The sequence below is a fragment of the Aedes aegypti genome, chromosome 3 (genome assembly GCF_002204515.2).
Source record: "Aedes aegypti strain LVP_AGWG chromosome 3, AaegL5.0 Primary Assembly, whole genome shotgun sequence".
In the NCBI taxonomy this organism is placed as follows: domain Eukaryota; kingdom Metazoa; phylum Arthropoda; class Insecta; order Diptera; family Culicidae; genus Aedes; species Aedes aegypti.
The window spans coordinates 24,366,499-24,389,826 of record NC_035109.1 but is presented as its reverse complement, the minus strand read 5'-3'; the positions used below and the strand labels follow the sequence as shown (position 1 = coordinate 24,389,826).

Sequence of the window (23,328 nt, the reverse complement as noted above, 5' to 3'; positions counted from 1 at the left end):
GAGAAACCTTTAAATGTTTTGCTTATTTCCTCCGAGATTTATAAAAAGTGTAATTCTTTCTGTGAAGAAATATCAAAATAAAATCTATGGATAAACCACAGACAAACAGACGTCACACTCTCATCATTGTACATCGACCACCTTTTTAACGATTGATTCAAAAATATGGTAGGTGGCCAATCCGCCACCTGCAGCGCTCGCATCGTTTTAGTTCGCGTTTGACGTTTACACACTACCGCCATCTGTTGGCCTGTCGGCCAAACAAATCAATTTTAGTATTGGGCATACATGTCCTCGCGACTATGATTTTGATCGAGATTTGTTCTAAGTGTTACGTCTGTTTGTCTGTGGATAAACTAAGAGTCGTTTTTGGATCACGAGATGATGCTAATGCTCTTCTGGAATCCGAATTATTTTTCCTATCATGTGTGCGAACCTTGTGATTAATGGAATTACTTATGATGAATCTTTGGCCTGCAATGACATAAGAAATCTTATTTCAGGCTTTTTTAGGAACAAATCCATTTCTCCGGTCTATATTTTGAATTGTATTCGTTTGTCTGAATTATTAATTGATGGAAACAATTCAAAATATGTACATTTTAATTGTATCAAGATTACGTTTTTTATATGTGCATAACACGCTATTTGTATGACTATCTTTTTCGAATTTTTTGAAGGAGTCGTAACGCTAAATCACACACCTCTCTCCTCCTAAGGGTTGCGTATTTTGTGGACGATCCCTAAGACATTATTGTGTTAAGACATTCATTCTCAACACAAATCAAAGTTACTAAAATTTGAGAAAAATATAGAAATTGTTAAACGAGAGATGCTTATTTGGTTTCAGTACAGGCCATAACGTTTCAAGGTAATATTGCGTAGAAAACTGATTCAACAATAATATGGGGAAGATTCAAATATGTCGTCCATCGTTTTTCGGGATTTCTAGGTAATATGCTTGTAACGATTATACGCAGGCATGTTAAAACAACTATCAAACAAGTTATGTCAATCTTTCAAGACTTTTCTCCGTGAAATGAATACATGCATCTATTTGAGGACAGCAGCAATCAGAGAGTGTTGAAATAAATCATCAAATGTTATATGTTTTAATTTTGATAACTGTGCGAACACGACATGGAACTAGTTTTAGACAGGACTAAACATCTTTACGATTGATTATTGAACAGATCAGGGTGAGCGATTTTAAAACTATACATACTAGAGTGGTTCAAAAAATAGTTTTTACTCCACACCGCTCATTCGATTCTAGACCAAATTCTGAGTGTCCTCCCAAAATTTTAGCTCAATTGGATGAAAATTGAGACTGCACAAGCCCTCTAAAGTTTATATAAGAATTACTATGAAAAAAGCAACCATAGTTCATTCAATTGGTCATAGTGTTTGCCCATGTGCAATTGGGAATTAGAACGATGTTGATACTGTGAGATACAATAATCAGTTACAACTTTGCCGAAGACCGTTTTCAAATCGGACGCCCCAGTTATTAATTATTGATTTTTGAATGAGTTGTAAAACTTTTGCTATAACTACAGGTCGGACTCGATTATCCGGAGACTCGATTATCCGGGACTCGATTATCCGGAATTTTAGACTCGATTATCCGGAATTTGTTTTTTGATGTTCTTGTTTTTCAATTTTTATGCATAAATCTGAGATAATTTGGTATTGCAATATACAATTTGCAGTTTAGAACGTATTTAAGAAAAGGGGGGTTTGAAAAAATGGATTTCTGTGTATGCTGGTCAAATTTTGTTTTTTTCTCGTAAAGACCCATACAGTTCCTAAAAAAAAATTCCGGCTACGACACCGCATCATATAAATAAAATAAAGAAAAAAGATAATATTTAAGTTCGTTTGTCAAAGATATAAATTTTTTTCTTAGTGATTCGATTATCCGGAGGATTCGATTATCCGGAGTGAAAAAAAAATCGATACTCCGGATAATCGAGTCCGACCTGTATTGGGTTATTCTGCAGGCATCACTGGATATATGCAGTAAAACATAGTAGCCATGATTTGTGCATGCTATCTTTCGCGCCAGGTGTAGCTATGTTGCCCGTTCAGAAGTTAAATGAGCACTGCTGAAGAATTTGTGACTGGATATAAATCAATAACTAATTACCGAGGCGTCTGATTTGAAAACGGTCTTCAGTTAGTCTCAGTTTTCATCCAATTGAGCTAACGTTTTGGGAGGAAACTCAAAATTTGATCTAGAACCGAATGAGCGGTGTGGAGCAAAAACGATTTTTTGAACCACTCTAATACATACACTCAGGCAAATGGACTATCGGAATACATAGGAACCACTTACAAAAATTCGCCACAAAAAATCGGGTTGAAATTCATAGCTTTGCCTTATGAAACCAAACTTTTAAAACAAAAAGTGTGTTCACTGCAACCTAGAATCGAACCAAGGACCTTGCGATCAAAAGGCCCTTGTGTATCCACGCGCCTTGGTGTGAGCTGATGCTAAAACGATACATAAAGCGTTCGCATTGCAATAACCGTTCCATAAGGCAAAATGTATGCATTTCGATAGTCTAGTTCACAGCGTGTAATAGAAGTCCTTCGATATATTAAACCACTTAAAACAGACATCCAAGTCAAAATACAATATTATATTCCTACAAAGTAATTTTAACCGATGCATCAGGAGTTTCCCTTCATGCAAGGACAACGGTCATTTCGAAATCGCCACAGTTTATAAATTATTTGGTCAATTCGCCTACCAGATTTCAACGCCCTCATTGCATTTCACTCATGCAATAATGCTTGCTCTCTTTCTTGAGGAAAGTCCCGTACACCAGAGCGAGAGACCATCTAATTCAGGTCCTCCGTCCCCTTCACTCTCAAGGATTTGCTCCACGCGAGTCGCGGTCGATCTCAGCAAGCAGCAGCAGCATTCGCCATCGTTTGGCACTTTAGCTGGTGCAGTTCCTGCTGTGTCTTTTTCTCTCGCGGACGGAGGTGTGGAAAATTTCCTTCATCGGATTCGAAAAAATCACTCATTTTCCTTGCGTGTGTGATTTTGGCTCACGTTTCATCCGTATTCCGTTCCGGATTGGTGTCGCGTCGATTCGCGTAGTGGAAAGAAACTTCCGTGGAAGAATTTCGTCGGGATATTCAGCAGAACCAGTTTGAAAGTGCGTTTTCGGAAGTCTCGATCGCACACCATCTTTCTTTTCGTGAGAGTGTGACTGAAGGAAGAAATTCCCAATCTCGTGAGTGAAAAACAATCACCTTATAAAGTTTTTGGTAAAAATTCCGGCGACTGGCTGCCTGGATATTAGCCGCCCGGTTCTGGAGGAATTGCAGTGAAAAACTCTGAAGCGGAAAGTGAAGCAAGTGATTGGGGAAAATTCCTTGTTGGAAAAGTTATTTTTTTTTTCTTTTGTTCCATTGAGGGAGTGCACTCTCAAAAGTCTTGTTTAGAAAGGTGAGGAGGAAGGGAAGGTGGGATGGTTGTGTTGTGCGGCCGGGAGAAGAGGCGTACCGTCTCACTCCTGCTAATATTGACAATACCGTGTGTGCATCTCTTTCGCGCTGCTGGCACCTGTGGACAAGTGAAACAATGTGTGTGTGAGTGCATGGCGCACTAGGTGACGTGTTGAGGGTGTGTAAGTGATAACAGGAGGGCAACGAGGGAACTGTCAAAAAACAATCAAGGTGTGCGTGGTGGATTTTGCGATGCGGACGAAAAGTTCAGTGATGCCAGTTCATGAGGTTTTAAGTACAGGTTGTTGTGATTTTTATGTCCAATCGTATTCTTATATTATTTATATAAAAACTTAATATATAAGCAATTTCTTTATCACGGCTTAAGCATTAAAACTACTACACTTTTACTTTAAACTAGTTTAATCATAAGAAAAAGGCAGCGCTAAAACGTGCAGCTAATCAAAAATACCAAGCTAAAGATCGTGGGTTCGAATACTACACGCAGCGAACTGGACTATCGAAATTCATACGTTTTGCCTTATGAAAGGTGGAACGATTATTGCAATACGAACGCTTTATGTATCGTTTCAGCATCACCCCACATCAAGGCGTCGATAGGCGCGGGGTGTACGCACGAGCCTATCTATCGCAAGGTTCTTGGTTCGATTCCAGGTTGCCGCGAAAACTATTTTTGTTGTCAAATTTCGGTTTCATAAGGCAAATTTATGAATTTCAATCCGATTTCTTGTGGCGAATTTTCATAAGGGGTTCCTATGTTTATCGATAGTCCATTTGCCTGAGTGTACTGGTAGAGGATCTTTAAAACATTTCGTATTGAAAATTTTCCCGACTTCCCAGGGCTTACAGTTTTTTTGTACATATGAAAACACTTAAAAACAAGTTGTCGCTCCCTTGCGCACCTATCCATCATATTTGCAAAAATCTTCAACAGACTCTCTTTATGGTTCGTTTAGAATCGTGCATTTGAAAAAAAATTAAAAAAAAATCTATTTTCTTCTGTATGAACAACAAATCTAAAATAATATGTGGTTATTAAATAAATTAATTCATTACGCGTGGTAAAATTGGATAAATTATGGGTGAAATTACGAAAAAAAAATCCATGTGGCTGGGATTTGAACCCACGACTCTTGTATGTTATACGAGCGCTTTACCAACTAAGCTAACGAGCCACTTGGTGACCCAATAACTCAGATGGTTATAAGTTTCGAATTCAAATCCCCTCACATCACGCAAACCCTTTTCAAAACCCACATCCATCGATCTCACACGCGTGCAGAGCGAGTGCGATTATTTTAGTGAAATCCGCTCCGGAGTTTGTCCAAAAGTTCTATCTAGAAGCTTAAAAAAACTTCAGACTTCATCGCAGCTGTTCTCCTGAAATTTCTTCACGGATTCCTGGAGAGAAAGCTTCAGAAATTCTTCTAGTGAATACTGGACATTTCTTCTGGAATACTTTCAGGGATCCATTATCTAAGATGACTCTGAAAACTTTCCAAGACATTAATTCAGAATTTCTTTCAGAAGTTTTTACCACCAAATCTTCTATCGAATGCTCCAGTAGTTACTCTAGCACTATTACTACTCCGATTTCTATCGGAGTTCTTCCAAGCAAATCTTCAATGCTTTACTCGAAAATTTTGAAGGGATGTTTCTGGGAAACTCCACAAGAATTCCACAAAGAGTTTCTTCGCCAATTTTTCCAGTCATTCTTTCAGCCATTTTTATATAAATTCATCGACGGTTTTTCAAAGGAATTGCTACAAAATTCCTTCAACGATAATTCCAGAGAATCTATTAAGAGCTCTTCTAGGATTGATTGATTGATTTGACTTTATTAACGAGATTTTTAGCCCTGGGCTAGTTCATCTCGGGACCAACGGCTTTACTTCCCTTCCGAAGGAAGTCGTCACTATAACTTTTTACGTCATAAGTGACTATGTCGGAGATGGGATTCGATCCCAGGTCCTCTTCTAGGAATTTCTCCATAAAATTTACCAACGATTCCTCATTAAATTCCTCCAGCAATTATACTTGGTGTTGTACACATGGATCTTGTGCTCAGAACGGCAAGAAAAATTTATCGTTAAATATTGTAATTGATGTTTATATTATTATGTGGTATTAGGCATGGCCGATATTTTTTTACGAATTGCTTCTGCTTACTGTCGATATCCAATTTGTTGAACTTTAGGCAAGTCGATATTTCTCGATTACTTTTTCAAATCGACGTAAGTAACTTTTATACGGTTTTGAGAAAATTAATTAGGAAAAATTACAATCTATCTTCTAAAAATGTTTTAAAATGAATCACCTTTTTAACATTTTTTTGCCGTGTACTTCGCTCAAATTTTGCATACACTCAGCTCACGTTCTTAAACTAGGTATTTTCTATTATTTCCCACAAAAATAATTATAAGAAAATGATAAGCCGTTTCATTCAGTTACTTTCGACGTTTTTCTACCAGTGTAAAATCGGCTCAAGTAGTGTTTTGTTTTGATTCGTGGTTAAGTCACTTTGTCTCTCCATACAGCGGGGCGGCGAAAGTAGTGGTTAGGTTGCGAAAGTTGAAAATTAATCGTTCTAAAAGTGAAAAGTTGAGTTGGTACAGAGCGGTACGTGTAGAATTCCGCCTGCTTAACACGTAGGATCGATAAAGTAAGTTTGTATACTTTTTTGACTTGAGTCTGTATGAATAAGTTTTCGAGATTTGATGATTCGTATTTTCGCAGTACCAACACCCTCTAGCAGCCATAGATTTGTCGACGCTGTCTTTCTCCAAACTTGAGGAGGGACCTGCTGATTTAGTTGGCCCTCAAGCGTGTATGAAAAGCTCTTTGTGATTACAGCTTTTTTGTGATTACAGCTTTAGTAATAATAAATATTCCTCTTCTTCTTTCTTGCGCTACATGTCAACTGGGACAGAGCCTGCTTCCCAGCTAATTGTTCTTATGAGCACTTCAACAGTTATTAACTGAGAGATTTCTTTGCCAATTGACCATTTTTGCATGTGTATATCGTGTGGTAGGTACGAAGCTTTCCTATGCCCTGGAAAGTCGAGTAATTTTCTCTTACGTAAAGATTCGACCGGCGGGATTCGAACCTACGACCCTCAGCTTAGTCTTGCTGAATAGCTGAGCGTTTACCGCTACGGCTATCTGGGTCCCTGAAATTAGCATGGTCTACTTCATAAAATGCATGCCATACGGTGTCATACATTGTGTAATTTCTAATAACTCAAGTAAAATCTAAATAGATTCTTCAAAATTTCATCTAAGATTTCACGCCAACAAATACTACAACAATTAATTCTACATACGTCTCTTTAGGGATTCCGCTTAATGTTTCTCAAGGAATTCGTTCAGAAAATCCTTCGGGATATTATACAGGAAAATGATTGATTATTTTTAAATTATTAGCTTAGCTGTTTCTAGACATTTATTTATCAAGTTCCAGTGAAATACACTAAGACATCCGCATATTTTTTTTAGCCTAGTTCATCAGGATTTTCCACAGAAGTTCCATCGGTGATTTATATAGCATTTGTGCTAGAGATATCTCCCAGATATTTTTTTTTCTAAAATTTAACAAATATTTTCTAAAAATATTCTATCTACAGTCAACTTTTCGGAAATATACCTGAAAAAACCTTGTTTGAGAAATTTCTAAAACAAATGTTTTCCTGAAGGAATCTTCTGAGAAATCTCAAATGTACCCTAATGAATATGATTCTGTAAAATTCATTAGAAAACCATTCCCCAAAAAGCTATATGCATATTCAAGTTTAATTTTTTTTATTGAAAATCATCTAGAATTAAGAATAGCGATACACCAAATATTGATATCTGGTCAGGTATTCAGTGATTATGGAGCTAAACTATTTAGTAATCAAACCTTTTTCGACTGGTTCCAACATCTCTGTCGAATATTCAGTACATGCATGGAGTTTTATAAGGAATTGATGAATATTCATCGACGTTTTATTGAACATCTATTAAGGAAAGTGAAATCCTTGGTGAAATCTTCTGAAAATCCCTCATAAATTTAAATAGAAATTCCTTAAGAAATCTTCCGGACATTCTTCTGGGACTCTTAAAAATTAACTCTGAGATTCTTTCGGAAACCTTTCTAAGAATCTTCTGATCTTTCAGGGATCCTTGCGAAACAACTTCTGGGATTCTTTTGAATATCACTGTAAAATACATTCAAAGTCCATTTGAAATTCTTCCAAAAATCCTCATGAGATTACTTTACTTTTGATGACGCTAAGTCCTTCAAGACATGACCTGCGCCACAATGTTACGCCAACTAACTCTGTCCATGGCTGCTAGACTCCAGTTTCTCGATCCTGTTCCACTTGATCAAACCATCTAGGTCGTTGCGCTCCTCTTCGGCTTGTACCGGCTGGATTCGAGGTGAACACCATTTTTGCAGAATTGTTGTCCGGCATTCTTACAACGTGTCTCGCCCATCGTACCCTTCCAGCTTTGGCGACTTTCTGGATACTGGGTTCACCGTAGAGTTGCGCAAGCTCATTGTTCATTCTTTTGCTCCATACGCCATTCTCACATACTCCGCCAAAGATCGTCCTAAGCACACGTCATTCAAAAACTCCTAGTGCTTGCAGGTCCTCTTCCAGCATCTTCCACGTCTCATACCCGTAGTGGACTACCAGTCTTATCAGCGTCTTGTACATGGTACACTTAGTACGGAAGTGAAGTTTACCAAACCGTAAGGTCTTGTGGAGTCCGTAGTGAGCACGACTTCCGGCAATGATGCGTCTTCGAATTTCTCTGCTGCAGTTGTTATCTGACGTTATCAATGATCCGAGGTAGACAAATTCGTCCACCACCTCGAACTCATCCTCGTCGATCATCACGCGTCTGCCAATGCGAGCTTTATCGCGCTCGGTTCCTCCAGCCAGCAGATATTTCGTCTTCGACGTATTCACTTTCAACCCAACCCGTTTTGCTTCACGTTTCAGCCTTGTATACTGTTCAGAAACATCCTGGATCGTTCTACCGACAATGTCCACGTAGTCAGCGAAACAGATGAACTGGCTGGATTTATTAAAGATCGTGCCCCGCATGTTGAAGCCCGCTCGTTTCATAATACCTTCTAGCGCAATACTGACCAGGAGGCAGGAAAGACGCCTTGTCGAAGTCCTTTGCGTGTTTCATACGGATTCGATAACGCATCCGATATCTTCATACAGCACTGTACACTATCCATCATTGCCTTGATCAGTCTAGTCAGTTTTCCGGGAAAACCATTCTTCGTGACTGATGGTATCATAGGCCGCTTTGAAATCGATGAACAGGTGGTGCGTAGGGACTTGATATTCGCGACACTTATGGAGGATGTATTGCAACATAGAGATTTGGTCTGTTTCGCTCGCCCGTTCATGAAACTAGTTTGATAACTTCCTACAAATCTGCTTGCAATCGGCGATAGACGGCGGAAGACGATCGGGGAAAGCACTTTTTAGGCTGCGTTAAGAATGGTGGTCGCTCGATAGTTATCACATTCTAACTTGTCACCCTTGTTATATATTGGATATATTACTCCGTCCTTCCACTCCTTCGGTAACTGTCCTGTATCCCAGATCCTGGCTATCAATCGGTGCAGACAAGTAATCAACCTGTCCGGGCCCATTTTAATAAGTTCCGCTCCAATACCATCCTTTCCAGCTGCTTTGTTGTTCTTGAGCTGTTTTATAGCATCCTTAACTTCACCTATTGTGGGAGTTGGCACGTCTCCCTCATCCGCCGTATCGATGAAGCCATTTCTCCTGCTGCCTTGGTCTTCCTCCTCTGCGCTATTCATATGTTCATCATAGTGCTGCTTCCACCTTTCAATCACCTCACTTTCGTCCGTCAAGATACCTCCATCCTTATTCCGACACATTTTGGCTCGCGGGACAAAGCCTTTGCGGGATGCATTGAGTTTCTTGTAGAACTTACGCGGCGCGTTATATCCTGGAATAGATGGGTTTGCTGACTTTGCTTCTGTTTAAAGCGTTCCACGTTTTGACGGATGCCTTGCTGCAGCATAATCGCCCACGCTGCATTCTTCTCGTCCAAAACCGTCTGACACTCCTCGTCGAACCAACCGTTCCGTCGATTTCCTTCCACGAACTCAATGGCACCATGAAAATGGCTGCTTTGACACCACTCCAGCAGTCCTCAAGAGGGGCTTCGGTGAGCTCTTCCTCATTGGCTAATCAGTTGCGACTCATGACATATTTTCAGATTGTTACGACACACTAATCTCTTACTGTGAATTTCACCGTAATCTGAACAGCTGAACAGTTCGGTGAAATAAAACACCGTAATTTCATCGGAGTCTTACGGATTCCGGTGAATTTTTACCGAATACTGTGAAAATTCACCGTACTCCGTTACTTTATTTTACCGAACCGTTCAGCTGTTGAGATTTCACAGAAATCCGTAAAATAATTTAAGTGTGGAGAATCCTTAAATAATTCCTTTAGAAATCCTCCTGAAATTCTTTCAGTGATTTCTCCTTGAATCTTTCGCAAATCGGCTTGATATTCTTCCGGAAATCCTTCTAAAATCCCAAAGCAATTCCCAGAATAATTTTCAGAAAATATTTTGAAGAATTTTTGATTTTTTTTCCCCGAAGAATCCCAATGGTATTTCTGTGAAAATGCCAAAACGATTTACGGTAGAATCTCAAGAAATCTTCCTGTAGGTCTTGAAAAATTCCAGAGAAGTGTCTGGAAGAATCTTCGAAAGATGTTTTGAAGCCTTCCAGCAGGACCTAGAAATCATTTGGAAAGATTTTCTGCAAGAAAAAATCTAGTAATAAGGATTTGGACGATCCTCTTCAATATTTTCAAAAGAATCACAGAAGGTTTTCTAAAAGAATCCTTCAAAGATATCCGAAGGAATTCCAACAGGATTTTGGAAGAGTCTCAGAGTATTTCAAGGATAATGACATAAATATAATGGACCAATGCACGAGTTCACTATTTGACGTTTGAGCGGTGCCGTGTTATTTACGTTACCATGGCAACGAGTGAATTCGGCACCGCTCAAACGTCAAATTCGTGAACCCGTGCATCGGTCCATAGTGGCATTTCTAGAAGAATTTCAGAGGAATTCTCGAAAGATATCCAAAAGTACATATTTCCAAAGGATTTTCGAAAGCATCTCAGGTGATTTCTTCAAGAATCCCAGAGGCATTCTCGTAAGAATCCCAGAAGTTATTTTCGGAGGCATTTCAGAGAAATTTCTAGTAGAGTCCTAATTAAATTGTGTGAAAATCGTTTAAAAATATCCGGAAGAATTGTAACCCTTAAGGAGATACACACAAAAATCACAGAGAGACACCTTTAAATCACCACCCGGAAAGCTGAAAATTTCACGGAACTTTAGTTTCATAGTTAGAATGGTAAGGAAGATATGGGGATTTTCAAACTTTCTTAAATTTTGAACTTACCTCATATGTAGTGCATACCCCTTAAATTTTCAGCTTTATCGGTTCGCTAAAACTCGAGATTTGCTTTTGCAGAGTTTTGATAATAATTGTTAGAGTGAGACAAAATATAGGTAAGGGACAAGGCGAGTTCAATTCTCTAAGGTGTCCTATTATGCTTACTTTGTGGAGAAAACCAGGAAGGGCAGGTGAGGAAGGGCTGGCCATTTTGTTTACAAATATCTGAGACAGGAAGTTGAGAGTTCAACTCCTGATTGGTTGGAGGAACAGTGTTGTCAAGAACTGTTCTAATCTGATCGCCCCTATTCCTTGTGTGCTCTTCTCTTTTCTTTCTTTTTGACAATTTCGTCCGCACTGATGGCAGCATAGTTAGTAGACTGGCCCAGCTCAGTATGGGAAAAAAAATAAAGTTGTATGATTCCACGGGGTACCCCCTAGGATTATTCCTTGGGGTTAGACGAAGCCTTTCTGAAAAATTCAGCTCAATTGGTCGTTCCATGAGCTGGCGCATTTGAATTGAAGTTAATATGGGATTTTCAGCTCAAACATATGAGCAACATCACATCATGTACTGTTTGGTTCAGGGAAATTGATGATCGCGTTCAATTGGACCCAGAATATCAAAAACACTACTTGATGTAATAGCGAAGAATATTGTAGAAGATTGTACCATGATCAAAATTAATAAAGTTGGTGTTTTAACTATCTGAAGTATATCATGTAATACTGCTTGTATTTCTTCAACATAGCTTGGAGGTAGCCACTAAGCGCATCATAGCCACCTATGACGCTGGGCGAGCTGAGGCACATGTCGCATGCACATAAGTGACTGTACGAGAGTGCTGATCTAAGCCTAACTTTCAACAACTGAAAGAGTAATGAAAATGAGATTAAATCCAGATACAACTTTCTGCAATTATGTTCATTAGGGTATCAACTAGTGTTCTAGTTCTGGGCTTATTTGAACGCGAACAATTAGTATACGGAACGAAACAGTGGCATAGGATCAATTTTCAATATATTTGAGACGAATATCCCATACAACTTCCAATCGAATGCGCCAGCTGGTGAAGCAATCAATTGATTTGAAATTTTTAGAGAGCGTTTTTCTTACCCTAAGGCTTATATCTGGGGGGTGCCCCGTTGAGTTTTACAACTTTTTTGTTTAAGGGACAGTCTAATAGTTAGTTTCAGATTCAGCATCATCGAGGCAAGGCAGTAATGTTTGTAAAGCCGCTTTTGCCAAGTGATTACACTTTACTCTGGCTACAGAGTAAAATCTCGAAGACTTATTCAAACAGACTCAAGTCAGAAAACTTAACAAACTTACTTTATCAATCCTACGTGTTTCGCAGACGAAATTCTACACGTTCCGCTCTAAACCAACTCGATTTTTTACTTTTAGAACGTTTAATTTCCGGATTTACAAAACGACGAAAGTAAGATTCTCCACTTTCGCAACCTTACCGCTACTTTCGCCGCTCCGTTGTATGGGAGACAAAGTGACTTAACCACGAATCAAAACAAAAAACTACTTGAGTCGATTTTACACTGGTACAAAAACGTCGTAAGTAACTGATTGAAACGGCTTATCATTTTGTCATACAATTTTTGTGGGAAGTGTTAGAAACTACTTTGAGTTTTAAAGCGAGTTGATTGCATGCAAAATTTAAGCGATGTACACGGTAAAAAAATGTTAAAAAGGGGATTCGTTTTAAAACAATTTTAGAAGAAAGGTTGTGATTCTTCTTAATTAATTTTCTCAAAACCGTATGAAAGCTACTTACGTCTATTTGAAAAAGTTATCGAGAAATGCACACATTTTGGTAAGGGATAGTACACAAATTATGTTTACGCTAAATCACGACATTTTTGACCTTCCTCTTGTCGTGTTTTTTGTATGGAACATCCAAAAATTTTGCTTCCAATGCTTGTCACCATGCGCCCGTTCGCACATGTGACCGAACTCTAGTGATGTTGAGGAGTATAATCAAGCCTGTTCCAGTGTTACCTTAAATCCTGAACGAGAATGTTGTATGAAATATTAAGAAATTAATGGAGGCATCTCTGGAGAAATAACTGTTTGAATCATTGACTCCTTGTTCCAAATACTGGAGGAAATCCTAGGGAAATAAATCGAAGAATCACATGATGAGTTCCAAGTCCTGGAGGATCTGGAACTTTGCGAAAGAATCTCTGGAGAAATTCCTGAAAAAAATTATGATTCAATCTCTAGAACAATTTCTGAAGTAATTTCTCTTCTGGTGTAATTTCTGAGCTTATCCCTAAACGAAATCCAGAGTTAATTCTTGGTGGTATCGTGAATAAAACTAATGAATTCCTTAATAAGGTCGTTGATGAAACAATTTTGGCCTCATACCGTAATATGTTTCTGATGAAATTCCTGGAAAAAGGTTGAGAAAATGTATTCCTCAGTCGCTAATATCATGCAACGGACATCATCGCTTTCTACTGAAATTCCTCTAATAAGCAAAGGCAAAATTTCATCGTGGAAATATCTGAAAAAAATTCTCGGAGGACTTGAAGAAATACTTGAAAATTTATTCTCCGGATAAATTTCCAGAGAAAGTCGGGGAGTTTCATAATAGTAGTACACGTACATGTTATCCATGTATCGGGCTAAGTGATTTAAAACCCTAAACTGGCATTGCTGTTCATTCCTGTATCGCACCACAACACACACTCTTGCATAAATCGCACATTATTGGAGCCCAAGAGCAACAGGGGGGCCGAGTGGGGGACTCTGAACCGAGTGATGGTGGATTTGGGGGATTTTCATCATCTGTCAAACTGTTCCGAAGCAGGTTGGCACTGGCAGGCAGACAGGCAGGGAAACCATCCTCATTGCGAACTCGGACGAACGAATGCTGCTTTTTTGAGTTGATCTAGTCTACGACGGGGCCAGTTTATTTAGTTGCCGAAAGCTCATCCCACTTAAGATCCGACTCTCGCTGTGCAGTGGTGATTAATATCCGTGAACTTCTAAAAAAACCTGGGGATCCATTGTCCAAGGTGTAGTAGGACCGACCATGTGATTTTGTGGTGTGCGTGTGCAATAATTAGTTGGGGCCTCGTCAAATTTAAAGGGCAGTTTTTTTTTTCCTGTGCGCTGATTATATCTCTTGTGACAAGGTGTGAAATTGCTCTTGTGGTGGCCTCCGAAACTCGTCATATCAACCTGGTGGTAGAGCTCCTGGGTCGAGACATTGACTGAGGCTACGAATTTTCCTGTTAATGCGTTCGCGGATTGAAATTGCCGAAGAATAATACGAAGAATTCTCGATTACTTTTTCAAATCGACGTAAGTAGCTTCCATACGGTTTTAAGAAAATTAATTCAGAAGAATCACAACCTGTTTTCTAAAACTGTTTTAAAATGAATCACCTTTTTGACATTTTTTCACCGTGTACATTGCTTAAATTTTGCATACAATAAGCTCGCATTAAAAAACTAGGGAGTTCCTGATGTTTTCCACAAAAAAATTATTACAAAATGATAAGCCGATTCATTCAGTTACTTTCGACGTTTTTCTACCAGTGTAAAATCGACTCAAGTAGTGTTTTGTTTCGATTCGTGGTTAAGTCACTTTGTCTCTCCATACAGCGGAGCGACGAAAGTAGTGGTTAGGTAGAGAAAGTTGAAAACCTTACTTTCGTCGTTTTGTAAATCCGGAAAGTATACGTTCTAAAAGTGAAAAATCGAGTTGGTTTAGAGCTAAATGTGTAGAATTTCATCTGTGAAACACGTAGAATCGATAAAGCAAGTTTATATACTTTTTTGACTTGAGTCTGTTTGAATAAGTTTTCGAGAATTGAAGACGAATCACCAATTGGAAGACACGGTACTACCGTGAGGGAAGAAAACCACCCATCAGGAATAAAAAGAGTGAAATTCGCACTCGAGAAAAAAAAAAGAGCTACCGAGTGGTTGTGAACTTGGACAGAGTGGACCAGTGGATTGAGATTGGGGTTTGGGGTCCGGGGTGGTGTGTGATGTCGTCGTGTCGGTGAGAAACGCAATAAAAATCAACCGATTCTCAAAGTGATAGTAAATTAATATGTGGTGCACATGTGCTCCTCCGATCGAAGCTTATTCGGACGAAGCGCAGACGAGGGAGTGAAAGGGACCGGACAGTTCGGCCCCAGAGACTGGCCGGCATGCGGCCGGACGAAAGAGATGGACTACTACTACATTATTGGGAGTAGTGCACACACGCTGCTCTACTCTGTTTGCTTGCGCCATTCGGGCGTACGTCGTCTCGTCGTCGGTATACTCTGGTTGGTGGTAGATGGCTGCTGTGGAATAGTGGGTCAGGATGAGATGGTCAAAAATGGGTGGTTGGAAAGTTTGTATGACCCTTAGGCTGTTAGAATGGATCATTAAAATAACCAAAACGGCAGCTATGGAAAGCATAGATAGCGCCACCATTGCCTTGTGTGTTTGACAGAACAGCAATGCTGTCACAATTTTAAATCTCATATACAGTGGCGCCTTTGTTTTGATGCGGTGAGCACTTGCAAAAACTATCTTCAATGATCCATTCATTTAGTTGTGGGCTGAAACGGAGGTTTATACCTTGGAGCCAGACAAAACCAGGGAGTGAAATTATCGGTCACGGCGATAATCATAAACCTATCGCTCAAGCTGATTTTCCGAAGAAAAGAGACGTGTGATAATATCCTACCCGCCAGCACTGGGAGAGTGTGCTCTCACGAGATCTGCAGCAGCAAATTTATATTATCGCCACTCGCCAGCAACGAGAAGCTGGCTTCCCTTTTTTCTACTCTTGTTCCGTCGTTTCCGCATGTAGCTTTTATATATACCAAATTTCTCTCCCCCTTCGTTCAGCTGGCGTGGTGTAGTGGTTATGGTACACGCGCGTTTTGAAAACATTTTTGCTCAGGGACATGGGTTCGAACCCCGTCAGCGGCAAACATTTTTGTTATCTCCCTTGTGATACTTATCGCGATAAGTTTAGAGCCGATAAAGTTGGATCAGATCATATGATCGGATCGATCTTGGCTTTTCGTCAATACAATAATCAACAATTATAGCAGTTCACGAAATCTGTTTCTCGCAGATAAAGGCGGCAACTAATTGTCGGGTTTGCTTGAAGAATGCCTATTTTCGTCTCATTTCCGCGATAATTTCATTCACTGGACAAAAACCCTTTGATGGTTTCAGATCATTTGTTTTTTTTTTTCATCTAGCTCGTTTAAATAGGGTAGGTGCACCAATTATGGATGCAAAAAGTCAACAAATCCGATTTGAGTCGTTTCTTTAAAACGTAAGCATAACTTGTTAGTTTTGATTACTAGTTTGAAGGCTTAAAAAACAGATGAATCAACCAACAGCTTTCTAAAAATTACAATAATTTGTACAAATTATGACAATAGTGTTCCTAGCATTCGCCATAAAAGTTATTCAATAGTGGACTATAGATTATATGCACGAAATAAACTCAAATGCCATCCACAGCGATTGATAATGAAACGCCAATTAGTAAAGAAGTGATTGCTAATACATTTTTCCAAATGTTGCGTTAAATTGATACTAAATCAATTTATCGCAATGGGTTCATATGAACAAATAATTTTTTGAAAAGGATTTAAAGCATCAATGAACTCACATTACTTTCCCTGTTCATGATTTTAAAAACAGCGAAAATTTAAAAAAATGAACATCGCTGAAGATGCTTTCTCAATTATTTATGAAGTCAGCAGCTGCCGCTTGCGGACTTTATCGTACGTGTGATCTAAAAATACTGGTAGTTGAGCACAAACTTTGAGGATAGTGCTTTACCAAACCGTCTCGTCATGGAAGTCACCCATTGAAAAACCTTAATTAATTTTGTTTCACTGAACAAAAATGTGAACTAGCAGCTTCCAGAGTAACGCCATGATTCAATTCCCATACATTTTTTGTACCAGTTATAAACCTAGTGATAATAACACGATTTCCAACTTAAAATTATGGATTTGATTGTTCACCAGCTAAATTTGTTCATTTGTGCTCTCTAGGAAACTTACATTCATCGGTTGAAGTAGTTTTACTGGATTAAAACGTAAATTTTGGAATGGGTGTCCTTAAGCAAACTGCTAAGAAGGTGACATATGTGTGAGGCGAGATTTTAAAACGTTCGTTTTTCGAAGGGTATTGAACGAATCAAAGCCTAGTTATCATCAAATACAAGTAGTTTTAACATTCATTCACAGGAATTAGCCCTTAAATTCTAGTAGAATAATAAGAAATAAGCCTTCATTTATCCGGCCAGCGGAGGGTTCAAAGATTCTTCTTATATTTTGCCGCTGAATATTCTACCAACCCAAAGTTAGAACATACTTAGCCTATTCAATTTTCAATTTAGTTTCAATATCATATTCTACCTTAGTAATTATTTAAATTGTTTTTTTTTTAACCTTCTTAGATATTGAATTTTATGGATGATTCAAATTCAAAATCTCCAATTCTGAGTGTTTCAACAATGTTTCTACCATGACTTCCTTCTACATTCATTCATTCGACATTTATCCTTGATAGGATTATAGAAAAGGCGGGCATTTTACAAAATCGTGAACAGGTTTTTTTAAGAATTCTGGACACGACTTTTGTGGATAAAGCTAAGTATACTGTTTCGCTCAAGAAAAGTAAAGCAATTCCTTGAGTGGACGGGCTAAAAAAATTCCTACAGAGAGCGAGTCCCATTTGAAATGACATTTTTTCTCAACTGAGTACTGCGATTGAAGAAATGTGATTTTCTTTACCATTTCATGCAAGTAATTTCCCACGCATCGAGATAGGCGATTACTGTCCTTGTGAGCAGCAAATCAGTCTTAACAGTGGCAAGATTCTCACAGTATTTTTAACAGGATTCCAAAGCCAGGATATTCAACGAACTCAGTACATAATTTCCTAGAATCCTGGAGAAGATTACAACATAACGCTATGTAACATTTTGACAGAACACTAAACGAATTTGTAATACAAATATGAGCAGGTTTCTTTCGAAATACCTTTTAGCATTTCGGCAAAATTCGGAGTACGATTGAAAAAAATCCCTAGTATTATTCTCACAGGATTAAAAATTTCTAGGATAGATTCTATTTTAAATATTTTGGACTAAATTATCATATAATTTTGAAAGAGATTTTGAAAATGGCCAGCAGAATGCCTGAACTTCATTTACAGGCTTTCATGGGAATATTTGTGCGTTTAAAAATGTGGCCCGCGACACAAAATTATTTCTGAGATTTGGCCCGCGGTTCAAAAAGGTCGGGCAGGCCTGTTTCAAAGATTCATTCTTTCTTCTTCTCCATCTCAGGGCGGGATACCCTTTGAGATATCTTGTATTTTTTAATAGCTTGGAAATTCAAATAGCTCTATTTTTGGATAGTAGATAAAACCATTACACACAAAGAAGGTTTTTGACGTCTTGCAAAATAGTTTTGTATCTTTGAAAATGGTTTGAAAAATTGAATTTTGTTGATAACCTACAAATGTCTGACTCTTCTTTAATCAGTAGTACTAAATTGTGTATTATATGTTTTGAAGGAAAATCATGGAAAAACTACTGTATCAAATTTTGCAGAAACAGATAAATCTGTGGAAGTTTCTAACAGAAACCTTGAAAAATCACTAAAATTACTTCTGAATACGTCCTCAGAGAAAATTTCTGTTGAATTCTTAAGAAAGCATCAAACAAAAATCTTAAAAATATTCATAGAAAAGCCATTGCATTATTTTCCTGGAGAATTTCTTTGATGCACTTGTAAAACAAACATGTGGAGCAACTCTTTGTATTTATATTAAAGATTCATCCGACATCAAGGTCTTTTAATGAATAAAATTGAAACTAAACTAAACTAAGCATCAACTCTTGGACAACACTTAACAGGATACATTAGACCTAGCGATTACGTAACTGATTTTTGAAGGTATTAGTTGAGATGTTAAAATCGAACAAATTGTAATTATCTTGGAATCTCCGGCTTATCGTGTCAATGGGATTATTGAATCCATACGTAATTCGCCTCGATGGTTGATACAGTAGTTGTCTAGAACGCAGCACACGTTGAGGAGCGTATATATTAAGCTGGCGAAGCAATGCTGGGCTGTCTATTTAGGAGCGAAGAAGTTGAGCACCAGAGACGGCTTGGTTCATCTTTCGCCTCTCCTCTAGTGTTTCGATACCCAGCAGTGCGCATCGATGCTCGTAAGGCGGTAGCCGTAATGGGTCAGACCATGGTAAGCTACGTAATGCGCATCTCACGAATCTACGCTGAATCGATTAGATTCTAGCAATCCACACTGCATCATATGGCGACCAGATTACAGAAGCAAACTCTAGAATTGATCTGACTAACGAGCAGAACAATGATTTTAGATACAGAAAGTCATCGAATTCACTTGCTAGGTAAACTCTTGAAGGAATCTTGGAAGAAATCTCTTGAGGAATCTTTGGAGTAATTTCTAAAGGTTTCGTTAGAGAAATTTCTGGTTGCAAAATGAAAAAAAATTATCGAATTTTCCAGAAGAAGACCGTGGAAAGTTCACTAAATGTATTAGATTAGAAATTTCTAGAAAATATCTTTGTAAATACTCTCCAATCAGGGTAACCAATGTACCGGAAAATATGAAAAAATTCAATTTTCAATTCTGGGAAATTCAATTCACCGGTAGAAAACCGAGAAATATAAGGGAATTTCAATTTTATCTGGAAAATTTTGCGTACCGGTTGATGTACCAACCAGCACAATCTCTATATTTTTTACTATAGCTTCAGAATCCCAGGCTAGTTAAGGTTAAACAGTTTGAATTAAAACTTCTATGATTACACTAAAACTTCAAACTTCGCTAATCTTGCGAAGAAACCATACAATAACAGAGCACTTTCTATTTTGGCTTTGTGTACAAGCAGAAAGCTTAGAATAAGAAGATCAGAAACGTTTGACAAATATTTTTTCAGTTTAGTGACTTCGAAAACGTGAGAAGGGGCACAAGTCTCTTTGGATTCCGAAATGTTTCACCTTAATAAAGCCGGGGAGAATATATGGAAATAGAATCATTATACAATTGTTACTAATTGGAACTAAATTGAGCGATATTTCAAAAAAAAGTCTAAATAAAGACTTTTTCATAACCAGAAATTAATTTAACAACAAAAACCTTTCAATGAAGAAAAATCTAACGAATAGTGATTTTTTCATAACGTTTCATGAAGATTTTCATGTTACTAAATACAATGTTTAGATGCTATCAATTACATTTCTCTAATCAAGTTTGCAATTCGCGAAGCTCTTATCGATTGCATTTACAACTTTCTATGAATCTTACCAAAAAAAATGCTTCCACTTAATACTTCAGTTTTTCATTGCTAAAGGTATGTCATGTTGCAAATAGCAATTATAGGCAGCGTATCTTTATTTTTCCAAAGTTATCAACAATTGGCTTATATAACCGAAACATATCATAATCTTGAATCGTATAATTTGGAACAAATCGCATAAATTTCGAAACTTAAGACTTTTAATGGAAAATGGAAAACAATCAAACCTATTCTTGACTTTAAAAGAGAGAGAGACAATTTACACCGTCTTCAGCACGTAGGCTGCACAGACCCCTCAATATTTGCATAAAGTTGACGCCTCTAAGCCTACATAATTGAAATGTGCGGCAAAAAAAATCTGATTTTCATCTAATTCTAATAGGAATGCTGTTGTGTATGACCAAAAAACTCATACTTGAATCCGTTCGAAATGGTAAAAATTCGTAAATTAGGTAAATTAGCCTTTAATTTAGCCGGCAATATTTTTTAACAAGGTGTCTACTATCTGAAAAAACCTGGATTTATCAGGAAATTTTATTCAAAAAAACGATCAAAACGATGTTCTTTACTGAAATTCTCTAGTCATTTTTATTTATTCAACGTAAAATGTGTAGAGTTTGAGATTTAAAAGTTGGTAAATCCAGCAACCCAAATAGAAAAAAAAGCAAAAATTACAGGTACAAAATATATCTCTTCTTAGAGTCTTGGTCACTATTTTGATGCAAGTATTTAAAAAGTTTATTTTTGCTGTTAAGTCTTTTTGGTATTTTTCTGAGATCTCGAGAAATGCTTCAGGATTTCTAGTAAGTTCTCTAGAGATTCCTTCTTAAACTCTTTCAGGAATCTAAGGAAAATTGACCAAGAATGATACCATGCGAATTCTCAAGGGATATTTAGAGGAATTTCTTCTGAATTTGATCCAAAAAATTCTTCCAACGCTACGGCCTCCAGTAATTTTCTTCACAGAGATTACTTTGAAAAACAAAAGATTCTACCCCATTACCCCGAATCCCATTACCCCGAATGCCATTAACCCGAACGCCATTACACCGAATTCCAAAACCCCGAACGACCCATCACCCCGAATGACGCTACCCCGAATTCCGAAATCATGGGGAAATGTCATCAATATGATCATGTCAAGATAATTGTGAATTCGGGGAAATAGCATTCGGGGTGATGGAATTCGGGGTAATGGTACATTCGGGGTAATGGAATTCGGGGTGATGGGACTCGGGGAAATGGCATTCGGGGTAATGGGGTAGAATCATCCTATATGAGTTCTTTCACGAAGATTTATTTCAAAGTTTTTGAAAACAAAATCGTTTCGAGATTTAGTTTGAAACTCTAGAATAATCCCTAACATCCGTTTTTTTTTTCTCTCACGCCGAGCAGGTAGAAGAGTGCTTTGCTTTAGTCCAATCGATTTCATTTCCATAGGCCATAGTCCATTGCTCTTGCGGTGGTTCGTTTTTGCCGTGTTCCTGAGTCGTTTGAGGCTAGCTGCCTGCGAAGTGGGTCAGTTTGTCTGAGTCACCATCTGATACTGACGGAGGATCAGCACGATCCTCCGTGTGGCGTCTTCTGGTGGCTGGACGGGTTTTTTTGTGGAGGGGCTGGAAATTGAACCCATGACCTTCCGCTTATGAAGCGAAAGCGTAACCTCAAGGCTACGGACCCCCCTTAAGACGTTTTTATGGGGATTATTTTAAAAATGCATCTACGATTACTCTCAGGAACTAAGTACTCCAAAAACCGACTTTTCTCCAGCATTTCATAAAAAAAAAAAAAATATTATTGCTGCGATTCAAACATTCAGTTAACACTATGCCAATTATTACAGTTGATGCTCCGATCATTCGTATACAAATCTTTTCGGCGATTCTGTCAGTTTTTTTTCTTAAGGATTTCCAAAAAATCTTGTGCGACATTATTTAGAGATTGAAATTTCTTCATTCATCGTAGTAGTTCATCAAGAAAATCCTAGAAAGAATTTCATAAAGAATTCAGGGGTTCTTTCAGAGATTATGGTAGGAGTTCATCAAGGCATATTTACTTACATAATCGATTGCTCTAGAATTTTCTTTCACGCGGATTTTTTTTTTCAAAATTTTCTCTGAGATCTGAAAAATTTCCTTGGTTTTTCCTTGAAACATCCCTTGATGTATGATTGGAAATTTTTTTTTGAAGACCTTAGGAAATTAAAAAAAATTGACGAATTTCTGAAGGAATTGCTAAGGCGATAAATGGAAGAATTAAACGAGCTTTAGAGGGATTCCTTATTCCTAGAAAAAAACCAAATTGAATTCATGATAGTATCTTAAACGAAATTCATGGAAGAATTACTTGAAATATCACAAATCAAACTTCTGAAGAGATCTTTGGAGTAATATATAAAAAAAATATATTGTAAAGCAAGCAGTTATACGTGTTCTAATATCACGAGGAGTTTTAAAAAGAGTCTTAGAAATATTCTCAAAGGAATGCCTGTTCAAATGCGGGATCGAATACTCATGTCGTGGTTCCTTATGTTTTTAATTGTTTGTTTTTCAGCTAGAGAGGTCTCTAAAGTTGTTTTTTCCTAGACGGTCAGTCACTGCCAGCCCTGATTTCCCAAGGATATCATCATTGCAAAAATACGCCCTTAACAGAAATTTTCTGGGTCTCTTGTTAAGGGAAAAAATATTTTATTTTCTTAAGTTCGAATAGATTATTTACTACCCTGGCCACGATCACAGGGTTTGACGGTGCCAAAGTAGAAGGTGCATCATAATAATACCCGTCTGTGAAACATATCACCTTCCCAATACTTTGGCACACCTCCAACGGTTCATGATCTATCATGAAACGGCTGCATTCAGGCGGAGGATCTGTTAATATGTTTCGGCATATTATCAGGTCCTCTTCGAACGGAGGGACCGCCAGGGCTCATTAGTTACTTATAAACCAGTGCTGGTTGTTTGATGTTTCAATTCGTTTACACGAGCTGTAGCATCCTTTGTACTAATCAGCAATGGTGGTTAAGTTTCGAAGC

General features: G+C 38.0%; 1 protein-coding gene across 9 annotated transcripts in view; it reads left to right on the top strand.

The window, feature by feature from the left end:
• The first annotated feature begins 2,919 nt into the window (after positions 1 to 2,919).
• The window catches only part of LOC5576668 (non-canonical poly(A) RNA polymerase protein Trf4-1), a 110,358-nt gene continuing 89,949 nt past the window's right edge, over positions 2,920 to 23,328 (top strand). The window contains exon 1 of one of the 9 annotated variants that reach the window (XM_021852327.1): positions 2,920 to 3,248. The gene's annotated coding sequence lies outside the window, so the exon portion shown is untranslated. Of the gene's footprint in view, positions 3,464 to 3,738; positions 3,764 to 13,766; positions 13,982 to 14,023; positions 14,271 to 14,825; positions 14,976 to 23,328 lie in introns of those variants that run through there. The other 8 variants (XM_021852325.1, XM_021852333.1, XM_021852329.1 and 5 more) reach the window with 8 other exon arrangements.